At 43.7% G+C, this 12,858-nt stretch overlaps 1 protein-coding gene across 5 annotated transcripts in view; it reads left to right on the forward strand.

Annotated features, from left to right (window-relative positions):
• Positions 1 to 1,671: 1,671 nt before the first annotated feature.
• Positions 1,672 to 12,858, forward strand: part of LOC105474264 (cyclic AMP-dependent transcription factor ATF-7) — a 128,694-nt gene continuing 117,507 nt past the window's right edge. For 3 of the 5 annotated variants that reach the window (XR_011609139.1, XM_011728763.3, XM_011728766.3), the window contains exon 1: positions 1,672 to 1,813. The gene's annotated coding sequence lies outside the window, so the exon portion shown is untranslated. Of the gene's footprint in view, positions 1,814 to 2,075; positions 2,146 to 2,200; positions 3,446 to 12,858 lie in introns of those variants that run through there. The other 2 variants (XM_011728764.3, XM_071071648.1) reach the window with 2 other exon arrangements.

Here is a 12,858-nt window from a genome sequence, read left to right on the forward strand (position 1 = left end):
GTTTATGCCATTCTCCTGCCTCAGCCTCCCGAGTAGCTGGGACTACAGGCGCCCGCCACCTTGCCCGGCTAGTCTTTTGTATTTTTTAATAGAGACAGGGTTTCACCATGTTAGCCAGGATGGTCTCAATCTCCTGACCTCGTGATCCGCCCATCTCGGCCTCCCAAAGTGCTGGGATTACAGGCTTGAGCCACCGCCCCCGGCCAACATACAATTTTTTCTTACAAATTTAAGGTATGTTTCCATCATTGTATTCTTTTAAGTAGGAATTGTTATAGGGGAGAGTAGTTTGGAAGCCAAGACACCTCTCAACTTTTCTCAATTCACTACATAAGAAAGAAAGTGATTCTACACCTGTGTCACCTTAGATATCTAGGGAAAAATCACCTAGATTCTTCCTACCTCTCAGAGGGTGCTGTGAGGATAGATAAGATGCTAGACAGAAAGTTCAGAAAGCTAAGTAACATAAAGCTGCAAAAGGAGAGAACAGAGATTCTGTAGGTAATATTTTAAGTCAACTACAATTTGTTAAATTTTAAGATGATTATTTTATTTATTTATTTATTGAGACAGGATCTCACTCTGTTGCCCAGGCTGGAGTGCAGTGGCCTGATCTGGGCTCAAGTGATCTTCCCACTTAGTCCCCTGAATAGCTACTACAAGTGCAGGCCACCATGCCCGGCTAATTTTGTATTTTTTGTAGAGCTGAGTTTTCGCCATGTTGCCCAGGCTGGTCTCATATTCCTGGATTCAGGCAATCCTCTTGCCTTGGTTTAGCAATATTGGGATTACAGGCGTGAGTCACTGCAACCAGCCTGTTTTTTGTTTTTCTTTTTTCTTTTCCTGGTTTGTCTTGAACAAGACCTATACATTTTTGAATATAGACTTTGCATTTGATAATTCCCCTGAAATCTTCCCAAGTCATAATTCAACTCCTGGTGTGTTACTTCCTCAAAGAGGTCTTCTTTCAAACACTAGGAGTAAAGCTTCTTCCCCATTCCTAGTAACTTTCTGTCTCACTATCCTGAAGCACTTTTCACTATTTGAAATATTTGTGTTTATTGGCTTTTTAATTGTCTCCCCTTCCTCACTCAAATATAAATCCTACCTGGGTTGATAACTCCTTAACCCCATGCTTAGAACAATGCTTTGCATGTAGTATGCCCTACGTTTTGTGAAAATATTTGCTGAATAATACAGTGATTTAAAAAAAATCCTCAAGCAATTTCATGTACCTCATTTGATCATTACAACAATTTGAATAAAATGAGATTGTTAGTCCCATTGTACAGAGACTAAGAGAAGATTTTCACCCAAGGCAATAGGACTAGTAAAATGGTAGTGTTAGAATTGCTGTGCAGGTGGATTGCTTTGTCCACACATGGACTTCATTTCTAGGGCTAAGGTTATTTTACTTTGCAGTTAAGGAAGCGATGACTCTGAAAGATAGTGGTCACCACCACTACAGGCACCGGTAAAGATCTTCTCTCCTTTTTCCTTTCTTTCTCCCGCTAGATTCTGCAGCCGAACACGTGTGACTTGTGTGGACAGTACTCGCTCAGTCTCCCTCCCCAGCCCTGCCCACAGTAAGCCCAACACCTTCTTTTCCCGGAGCCCCGCCTCTCGGCCGCTTTCCAACTCAGCCCCCACGGATCTCGCCCTTCCCCCGCGGCCCCACGACTTCTCGCGAGAGTTGAGCGCGCCTGGCCGGACGGGAGGAAAGTATCCGTTCCGCCGAGGGGGGAAAAGAGGAGCTGCAGAGAGATTGTAGGACCGAGCGCGGGCAGGCGGAAGGCAACGGAGCTACCAGCCGGTAAGTCCTTTTAACATTAGCTAGCCCATGATCTGACGGGACTCTCCCTTTCAACTCTGGCCAGTCCCAGCGTTCCGGGCTGGGGTCTCCCCTCCCAGTCTGTATTGGACGGGGGCGCTGAGGCGGTGGCCGGGCCCTGTCTGAGGAAGAGGGTGGGGGCATAGGCCAAAGCCGACCAATAGGAGAGAAAGAAGCCTCGATTGGCGGCGATGAGCGCTAATGGGAGATCGCTTTTTCCTTGCCGAGTGCCGCCCCTTTTCTCTCCCTACTCCCGCCTCCTTCCTTTGGGGGGAAGGCGGGGCCAGAGGCTTGAAGTGTGGGGAGAACTTGGGGTAAGTAGCCCCGGGGGGCGCAGGGCGTGGCAAGGAGAGGGGAATTGAATCCTGAGGGAAGGGTAGTCTAGTGGAGCCTAATGGAAGGATCATGGGATGGGGTGGAATGGGAGAAAGAGGAGGGATACTAAACTAGGTTAGAAACCCAGGACTTCCCAAAGAGTGGGATTAGGAGCTTGGAATTGGAAAAGGGTAATAGGCAGGAGGTAGGATGAGTAGATGAGAACAAAGATCTTGATCTGGTGACACAACACCCCGTTGGGTTTATCAGGAAAGATAGATAGGGGTGGATTATAGGAAATGAGGGTCGTGGCATTTCGATTGAATTAATAAAAAGAACATCAGGGACATGATATCAGAGAGAAAGTATGGATTTGGAGAAAATTAAGTGAATGAATTTAAGAGGACAGTATGGGTGAGCTGAGTCGCCATAAGGCATGGCTTCTGGAAGGATATGAGCCTTGAGAGCGATAAGAGAAGTGTTTGGGAAGGAGATGGCTGATATACACATGTCTTTTGCCTAGGTATCAGGTGGTTGGGATATTGATTTAGGGCTTCTCGTGGTTATGGCACCCAGACTGGTGACCAGCCTCCAAGATGCTGGGATGGGAGTTGAGAAGGAGAAAAATAGAACACTTTCATCGCTTCTCTGATTTTCCTTCTCCCTCTCTTCTATTTCCCAAACTCTTCCGAAACACCGAGATGTGGGCTTTGGACTTAAAGCAGTCCAAGTTGGAGCCCCATAGGGACTTATATGTTGCTCTGAATTGCTTGTTATGTTCTCTGACTAGGGTGTTTACAACCCAGGGCACCTCCTACCCAGATTCCCGCGTTGCTACTTTCCTAACTTTAAAAGTTTATTTTCTACTTAACAGAGGGTGTTTTAGTATCTCTGAGGGTCATGTCATATTAAGTACAGGTGTGTGGGGGGTGTGCACAGTTTTCTCAGCAAGCTCACATGAGTCCTGTGTTTAAAAATTTTGCAGTAGTGTAATTCTTGTAGAGATATCAGTCTTTATGGGCATTCTAAGCAGAAATGCTACAATGAAGTTTGTTTTGTTAAATGTGGCTTCCCAGTCACTCTCAAAGAGTTGTCGAATGGGTGGTTGCAGTTTTAGTTAACTTATATAATATGTTTTTAAATGGTGTAAATGAAATAGACATGTTATTTCAGGAAAGTGAAAAATGTTCAGTTTTTTCCTTTGGGTCCAGACTCAGAAACTAAAGCTATGTCATAATGTCTTAGGCCAAGGGCTGGGGAAATCAAACACAATTTGTACCTACACATGGAAGTTGTAAGGTAAGTGGAGGCTCTTGCGAAATGTATCATGTCTGTAAGAAAAGAAGCTAAAGAAAAGTTTGGCAGCTCTACTAAGTAGTCTTACCAGTTCTTAATTCTGTACAGAAGAGGGTCAGGGCTTTGCCCTTTGATAGTTGTGTATCATTTAATAACGAATTGGACTAATACAGCCAATTAATAACTTCTTTGCTCTTGCGTAGATTTTGCTTTTACATTCCTTCTCTTCTCCTTTTATTTTTGAGAAGTGAAATAATGTCCGAAATATCAGGAAAGCTATTATATGAAGAGAAACCAGAGTATGTAGTTGTATTAACCTTTGGTTTTCTGCAATCAGTTGAAACTTTTCTCCCTGGCCAAGAAGTTGCCCCTATAGCACATTGAGACCAATTCATTGCTGACCCTTTAGCATTAACTACTGAGCTGGGTTCTAGTATTTCACAGTAAGAGCATTGCTATTGGACATTCAGAAAATTTCCAGTTTGCCTGGCAGCAGCACAAAAAAATACCCAGTGAGAGAAGCAGAGTCCCTTGTTTTGGTCTTCTGTCCTAGACTTGGTGATTGGCTTTGACTAGGGCACTATTAAACCCAAGATTATTTTTTCTCACTAGTGTTACCATCTAGCAGAGAGCTAGAGTGATAACACCGCTCGTCTTTCAACTTGTGGATCAAAGTTTACACCCTGTGGTAGTTTCAGTGTTGTAATTTTTAAACATGTTTGTTTACCACGGTTTTAAAATGTTAATAGCTCCACTTACTGTATCTTGTTCTCTTTCCTTTCCTCATTTCCAACCTAAAATGAAAATTGTTTTTTCAGCCAACTCTTAGACTAATTCTTTGCCTGGAGTAAAGTTGCTGGCTCTGTCTGAACACAGCTGCTCTGAAGCTCTCAGAAGTTATTGTTTTGTGCATGTCAAGACTGAGTTTTTCCTAGGCTACAGTGGGAGGGAGTTAGTATTACCGCAGCCTCCTATCCACATCTGATAAGGAGGAGCCTTCTCCTTGCAAGGAAGTTTTAGGTGGAACAGATAGAACTCCATGTAAATGTCTAATAAAACTAGCTGTCTTCTTGAGACTAGTTGGCATACTGGTATGTAATTGTCCTTTATCCCTTGATAAAAGTACTAAAGTTAAGGTACAGATGTTTCTTTGAGAAAAACAAATGCAGCATTCATTTAAAAGGAAAAAGCATTCATTTCTTTTGTTGTTGGTTTCTCAGAAAATGGTCCTATGGTTTTGGAGTTCATGAAAAAGTCTTCTGTCTCTTTAAAAATATGTCAAAGAAAATAATTTTTAAGCTTCTCTGACATTTATTCATTTTGACATGTTGCCTTCCTCTAAGAGGTTTTTTTTTAGGAGAGATCAAATAAATTCATGATATGTGAAAACATATCATAGCTGGTATTGCTGATGGTTGGTCTTTTAACTTCTGAATGCTCTAAGGAGAAAGTGTCCACTTCACAGATACCGTGTTCCATTATTGAAGCTTTACTTTTATAACATTTTTTACGTTGTGCTGAAGCTCTTTAGTTCTGTTATCTGACGCCACAATAAATAAATCTAGTTCCTTGTTAACATGGTAGTCTTCAAGTATTTCATGACACTTACCGCTTTCATTCTTTTAGGGATAGGGTCTCGCTATGTTGCCCAGGTTGGAGTGCAAGTGATGTGATCATAGATCATTGTAACCTCAAACTCCTGGGCTAAAGATCTTCTAGTCCTAGCTTCCTGAGTAGCTAGGACTCTTGGCCTCAAGCAGTCCTCCCAGCCTCCAAGTAGCTGGGACCACAGGTGCACACCACCATGCCTGGCTAATTTTTAAATATTTTGTAGAGATGGGGTCTCCCGACATTGCCCAGCCTCTTCTTGAATTCCTGGGCTCAAGCCATCTCCCCACCTTGGCCTCTAAAAGTGCTGGGATTACAGGAGGCATCTCTTTGGGGGTAAATACCCCAAGTTCTTTTTTTTTTTTTCTTTTTTTTTTTTTTTGAGACGGAGTCTCGCTCTGTTACCCAGGCTGGAGTGCAGTGGCCGGATCTCAGCTCACTGTAAGCTCCGCCTCCCGGGTTCACGCCATTCTCCTGCCTCAGCCTCCCGAGTAGCTGGGACTACAGGCGCCCGCCACCTCGCCCGGCTAGTTTTTTGTATTTTTTAGTAGAGACAGGGTTTCACCGTGTTAACCAGGATGGTCTCGATCTCCCGACCTCGTGATCCGCCCGTCTCGGCCTCCCAAAGTGCTGGGATTACAGGCTTGAGCCACCGCGCCCGGCCAATACCCCAAGTTCTTTAAGCTATTTTTTTTTTTTTTTTTTTTTTTTTGAGATGGAGTCTCGCACTTTTGCCCTGGCTGGAGTGCAGTGGCACGATCTCGGCTCAATGCAAGCTCTGCCTCCTGGGTTCACGCCATTCTCCTGCCTCAGCCTCCCGAGTAACTGGGACTAGCAGGCGCCTGCCACCATGCCTGACTAATTTTTTGTATTTTTAGTAGAGATGGAGTTGCACCCTGTTAGTCAGGATGGTGTCGATATCCTGACCTCATGATCCGCCCGCCTCAGCCTCCCAAAGTGCTGGGATTACAGGCGTGAGCCACCTCTCGCGGCCAGCTATTTCTATTATTATTATTATTATTATTATTATTACTACTACTACTATTTATGAGACAGAGTCTTGCTGTGTTTCCCAGGCCAGAGTGCGGTGGTGTGATCTCAGCTCACTGCAACCTCCACCTTCCTGGTTCATGCGATTCTTGTCCCTCAGCCTCCCGAGTAGCTGGGAGTACAGATGTCCGCCATCCTTGCCCAGCTAATTTTTGTATTTTTAGTAGAGATGGAATTTCACCATTTTGGTCAGGCTGGTCTTGAACTCTTGACCTCAAGTGATCTGCCTACCTCGGCCTCCCAAAGTGCTGGAATTACAGGCATGAGCCACTGAGCCCAGCCCGTACAATTTCTTAAGTGACATTTTTAATGAAAGTTCAGGCTCTTCATCAAGTTAGTTATCTGAGTGGTTTATGGTTCCTTATGTAGGTCTGAACATCTCAGATATAATCTAATAAATACAAACTACGGTGGGAAGCACAACTTCTATTTTATTGCACTCTATGCCTCTGTTCTTAAAGCCTAAGATCACATTAGTTTGTGTAGTTGATTTTTTTTTTTTTTTTTTTTTTTTTGAGACAGAGTCTTGCTCTGTCACCCAGGCTGGAGTACTGTGGCTCAATCTTGTCTCACTGCAACCTCCACCCCCTGGGTTCAGGCGATTCTCCTGCCTCAGCCACCCGAGTAGTTGGGATTACAGGCCTGCACCACCACACCCAACTAATTTTTAAAAATATTTTTAGAAGAGACGGGGTTTCACCAGGCTGGTCCCGAACTCCTGACTTCAAGTGATCCACCCACCTTGGCCTCCCAAAGTGCTGGGATGACAGGCGTGAGCCACCACGCCCGGCCATGTAGTTGATTTTTTAATGTAATTGACAATTTTACATAAGTTTATCCCTGTAATTATCATCTTGTTAATTTGGTTTGTTGTTTTAGCTTGATAACGTCATTTCACCTCTTGACCATTTCTCATATGTTTGTATTATTGATAAATTTGATAAACGTGTGTTTTTGTTTTCGGTCACTGGTAAACATGTATAAGGATAGAGCAATGCTATACAACATGAGTAGACTATCATTATGTTAACATTAATCTGTTAGCCTTTTGGATAAAATTCAGTTGTGAATCCCACCTGCTGTTTTATATCATCTAACCTTTATTTTCTATGAAATAGCAAGCGGTATCCTGTTGAAATCCAAATACAGTATATTCTGCCTCTGACATCTCTGAACTCCTAGGCTAGTGACCCTGTCAAAAAAGAAAACGAAGTTGCATATTAGTTGCTGTTTGGGTATCTTATGCTACTGTTTATAGATCATTGCATTACTTGCCAGTGGTTCATAAGTGATCTGTTTAATAATTCATTTAGAATCTTTCTGAGAAATAATATTTCACCAGTCTACAGTTTCTGTACTCGACCTCTCTTGCCCCACATTTTAAAAAATTATAATTTTCCCATTTCCAAGACTTCTAGTCCTGTTTTTTTTTCATTTTCAAATAATTATAGAAAATTAACCATATTTCTTCATAGTTGCAGGGATTTTTTTGTTGTTATTTCGTTATTGTCTTTTGGTTGTGGTTTTTTTCTTTGTTTGGTTGTTTTTTTTTTTTTTTTTTTTGAGACGAAGTCTCGCTCTGTTGCCCAGGCTGGAGTGCAGTGGCACGCTCACTGCAACCTCTGCCACCAGGGTTCAAGCGATTCTCTGGCCTTAGCTTCTCAAGTAGCTGGGATTACAGGCATGTGTCACCACACCTCGCTAATTTTTGTATTTTTTTAGTAGATAGGGAGTGTTCTCCATGTTGGCCAGGCTGGTCTTGAACTCCTGACCTCAAGTGATCCGCCCACCTCGGCCTCCCAAAGTGCTGGGATTACAGACATGAGCCACCGCACTCGACCATGGTTGTTTTTTTTGAGACAGGGTCTCACTCTGTTGTCCAGACGAGAGCACAGTGGCACAATCATGGCTCACACTGCAGCCTCAGTCTTCCAGGCTCAAGCAATCCTCCTACCTCAGCCTCCTGAGTAGCTGAGACTAAAGGCTCATGACACTATGCCTGGCTAATTTTATTTTTTGTAGAGGTCTCATCATGTTTCCCGGGCTGGTCTCGAACTCCTGGGCTCAAGCAATCCTCCTGCCTTAGCCTCCCAAAGTGCTGAGATTACACGCGTACCTGGCCAGATTTTTTGACATTAAATGAAATTCTGTTTCGGAAACTTTTTTTTTTTTTTTCTAGACAGGGTCTCCCTTTGTCTCCCAGGCTGGAGTGCAATGGCGCCATCTTGGCTCACTGCAGTCTCCGCTCCTGGGCTCAAGCGATTCTCCTGCCTCAGCCTCCTGAGTAGCTAGGACTACAGGTGTGCACCACCGTGCCCATCTAATTTTTGTATTTTTTGTAGAGATGGGGTTTCCCATGTTGCCTAGGCTGGTCTTGAATTCCTAAGCTCAGGTGATCTGCCTGCTTTGGCCTCCCAAAGTGCTGGAATTACAGGCGTGGGCCACCACGCCCAGCTTGTTTTGGAAACTACTTCTTTTTTTTTTTTTTTTTTTTTTGACACAGAGTCTCGCTCTGTCTCCCAGGATGCAGTGCAGTGGCGTAATCTCAGCTCACTGCAACCTCTGCCTCCTGGGTTCAAGTAGTTCTCCCTCTCAGCCTCCCAAGTAGCTGGGACTACAGGCACATGCCACCACGCATGGCTAATTTTTGTATTTTCAGTAGAGACGTGGTTTCACCATATTGCAGGCTGGTCTCAAACTCCTGGCCTGAGGTGATGCGCCTGCCTGGGCCTCTTAAAGTGCTGGGATTACAGCGTGAGCCACTGTACCCGTCCTGGAAACTCTTTTAGAAAAAAACTTTATTCCCTGGACATTTTAACTTAGAAATGAAAGAATTAAACTACTCTCTGAAGAACAGTTGTATGTAGCTTCCCCATAATATTGACATCTCCAATTTAGACCTAACTTTTCATTTTCTGTTTTTTTCTTTTGGAGACAGAGTCTTGCTGTGTCACCCAGGCTGGAGTGCAGTGGTGCAATCTTGGCTCACTGCAACCTCTGCCTCCCAGGTTCAAGCAATTCTCGTGCCTCAGCCTCCCAAGTAGCTGGGACTACAGGTGCCCACCACCGTGCCCAGCTAACTTTTTGTGTTTTAGTAGAGACGGGGTTTCACCATGTTGCTCAGGGTGGTCTCGAATGCTTGAGCTCAGGCAATCCGCCTCCTTGGGCATCCCAAAGTGCTGGGATTACAGGCGAAAACCATCGCGGCCCTAACTTTTCATTTTCTGTTTGGAATGAAAACCTATACCAACTATAAACACACAGACACACACACACTTGCCATTTATAATTGTAGTTGATTGGCAAGGATGGTCTAAGTTTACCAGGCTATGTGTTGTAGGTGAAGGGTGCTACAAATGAGATAGAACTTCAGAAGACATCTCTAGGGACTAAAGACTTTATATTGGCAGCCAGCAACTTTTCCTGCTTGTTAATTTTAGACCTGACAGTTGAATTTATGTTTGAGCAATTTTAGCAGATAAATGCATTTTTAAAGTACCTTCCTCTTTTGGCATTTTAGTTTTTACTTTCATTTTTAAAAAATTGCAAATTGTGAATGAATGTGCATATTAAATTAGCATGCTACTAGTCAGGGAACCAATGCATTTTCTTTTGATACTTTCTCATTCATCTGATAGTATTAGTTATGAATTCTCCTGGAAAGCAGAAGGATGGACTTGATAACCCCTCAAGGTCCTTTTCAGGCCAGACATTCATAAATAGAAGTTAAGATCAAGGAATTTACTCTTGAAGAATCAGGAAGAAAAATAGACTGTAAAGAAAATAAAATTGAAATGTTTCTATTGGTGGGAATGGATAAACACAAGTAAGGAACATAAATGACGAGAAATAATAACTCCTTTGAGCTAAAAACAAAACAAAAATCAACAACAACAAATATTTTGCATTGGGGTCATTTTATATCTTAAAAATATTTTATCATGACATTTTCTCTTCGACATTTCCCTTGTGGACACTTTGTGTTGAAAGAATGTTGGGTTTTGTTCCTGTTAAATCATAGTATTTTGTTTCCTTCCTTTCTCTTGTTTGTCCTTTTGTTTAAAAACTTTTTTTTTTGGTCTTCTGTATAATGTACTGACTGCCTGTATACAATGAGGCAAGATTCAATTCCATTTTGAAAGTATTTGCTATATCACTTCCTCAGAAATGAAGGATGAGTGTTACAATTCAGGAAAGGTTGTATGAAAAGATAAACTTGTGTAAAAAGATAAGCTTTTAAATTTTTGTAGGCCAACATTTAAGAAAGGTTCCCAACCAAAGCAAAGGTGAGTTAGTATATTAGTCTTTTTTTTTTTTTTTTAATTTTTTTTTTGAGACATAGTCTTGCTCTGTCACCCAGGCTGGAGTGCAGTGGCACGATCTTGGCTCACTGCAGCCTCCGGCTCCTGATTACAAGCAATTCTTCTGCCTCAGCCTCCTGAGTAGCTGGGATTACAGGTGCCCACCACCATGCCTGTCTAATTTTCGTATTTTTAGTAGAGACGGGGTTTCAACCATGTTGGCCTGGCTGGTCTCGCACCCCTGACCTCAAGTGATCCACCCACCTTGATCTCCCAAAGTGCTGGAATTACAGGTGTGAGCCGCTGTGCCTGGCCTAGTATAGTAGTTTTAAGAAGAACATAATACGTAAGCATTGGCTGGGCACAGTGGTTCACACCTGTAATCCTAGCACTTTGGGAGGCTTGGGCCCAGGAGTTTGAGACCAGCATGGGCAACATGACGAAACCTTGTCTCTACAAAAAATACAAAAATTAGCCGAGTGTGGTGACGCACGTCTGTAGCCCCAGCTACTTGGGAGGCTGAAGTGGGAGGATTGCTTCAGCCCAGGAAGCAAGGGTTTCAGCCAGCCAAGGTTGCAGCACTGCACTCCAGCCTGGGCAACAAAGTGATACCCTGTCTCAAAGAAAGAAAGAATACATAAGTTTACAGTAAAACTCATTACAAACTCTTGACTTCAGGTTGTTAGTTTTTTCTCATCTCTTTTTTTTTTTTTTTTTTTTGGAGACGGAGTCTCGCTCTGTTGCCCAGGCTGGAGTGCAGTGGCACAGTCTCGGCTCACTGCAGTTTGCCTCCCAGGTTCAAGCAGTTCTCCTGGCTTAGCCTCCTGAGTAGCTGGGATTACAGGCACACACTGCTACTCCTGGCCAATTTTTTTTTTTTGTATTTAATTTAATTTTATTTATTTATTTATTTATTTATTTTTTGAGACGGAGTCTCGCTCTGTCGCCCAGGCTGGAGTGCAGTGGCCGGATCTCAGCTCACTGCAAGCTCCGCCTCCCGGGTTTATGCCATTCTCCTGCCTCAGCCTCCCGAGTAGCTGGGACTACAGGCGCCCGCCACGTTTTTTGTATTTTTTAGTAGAGACGGGGTTTCACTGGGTTAGCCAGGATGGTCTCGATCTGCTGACCTCGTGATCCGCCCGTCTCGGCCTCCCGAAGTGCTAGGATTACAGGCTTGAGCCACCGCGCCCGGCCTATTTATTTATTTTTGAGATGGAGTCTCGCTCTGTCGCCCAGGCTGGAGTGCAGTGGCCGGATCTCAGCTCACTGCAAGCTCCGCCTTCCGGGTTTACGCCATTCTCCTGCCTCAGCCTCCCGAGTAGCTGGGACTATAGGCGCTTGCCACCTCGCCCGGCTAGTTTTTTGTGTGTGTGTGTTTGTTTGTTTTTTTTTTAAGTAGAGACGGGGTTTCACCGTGTTAGCCAGGATGGTCTCGATCTCCTGACCTCATGATCCACCCGCCTCGGCCTCTCAGAGTGCTGGGATTACAGACGTGAGCCACCGCGCCTGGCCTTTTTTTTTGTATTTTAGTAGGGATGGGGTCTCACTGTGTTGCCCAGGCTGGTCTCAAACTCCTGAACTCAGGCAGTCCGCCCACCTCAGCCTTCTAAAGTGCTGGGATTACAGGCATGAGCCACCGGGCCCGCCACGCTTTTTCTTATCTGTTGGCAATTTTAATCCTCAGTGTTCCCATACATTTGAAACCAGAATGTGCATAAAGTTTCTTTTTTTCTGTTCAATACTGCATCTCTTTTTTTTTTTTTTTTTTTTTTTGCATCTCTTCTTAATAAATATCGTGAAAGTCTATGAAAGTGTAGGTTGGGTGAGGTGGCCCACACATGTAATCCCAACGCTTTGGGAGGCTGAGGCAGGCAGATTGCTTGAGCTTGGAGTTTGAGACCAGCCTAAGCAACACAGGGAGACCCCATCTCTACAAAAAAATTTAAAAATTAGCTGGGCTTGGTGGTGCACGCCTTTAGTCCTAGCTACTTGGGAGGCCAAGGAGGGAGGATTACTTGAGCCTGGGAGGCGGAGGTTTCAGTGGGCTGAGATCACGCCATTGCACTCTAGCCTGGGTGACAGAGTGAGACCCTGGCTCAAAAAAACCAAAAACTAAACTAACAGGAGCCAAGATTTAGCTAAAAAAGTCATTTCATGAGCTTGTGGCATGGACATCTGTGGTAACATGTTTTGCCACAGCCCCACCTTCTCACAAAACCCAGCTTGCTTCCTTCGAATGGAATTACTTACTGTTTTCTCCTGATCTGATAGATTGCTTCTTTTCGCTGTAGTAGACAGGGAATGTTTGTGTGCTAAACCGGTCAATTTTTGGGGGGCCTTAAAAATTACCATGCAGTAAGAAAAAAACATTCTGTCAGATTGAAAAATAGGGCACAACCATTCTTTTTGAAATAGGAATATGTCTGACTCATTATTATTATTATTATTATTATTATT

This window comes from Macaca nemestrina, chromosome 10 (assembly GCF_043159975.1).
Source record: "Macaca nemestrina isolate mMacNem1 chromosome 10, mMacNem.hap1, whole genome shotgun sequence".
Classification (NCBI taxonomy): domain Eukaryota; kingdom Metazoa; phylum Chordata; class Mammalia; order Primates; family Cercopithecidae; genus Macaca; species Macaca nemestrina.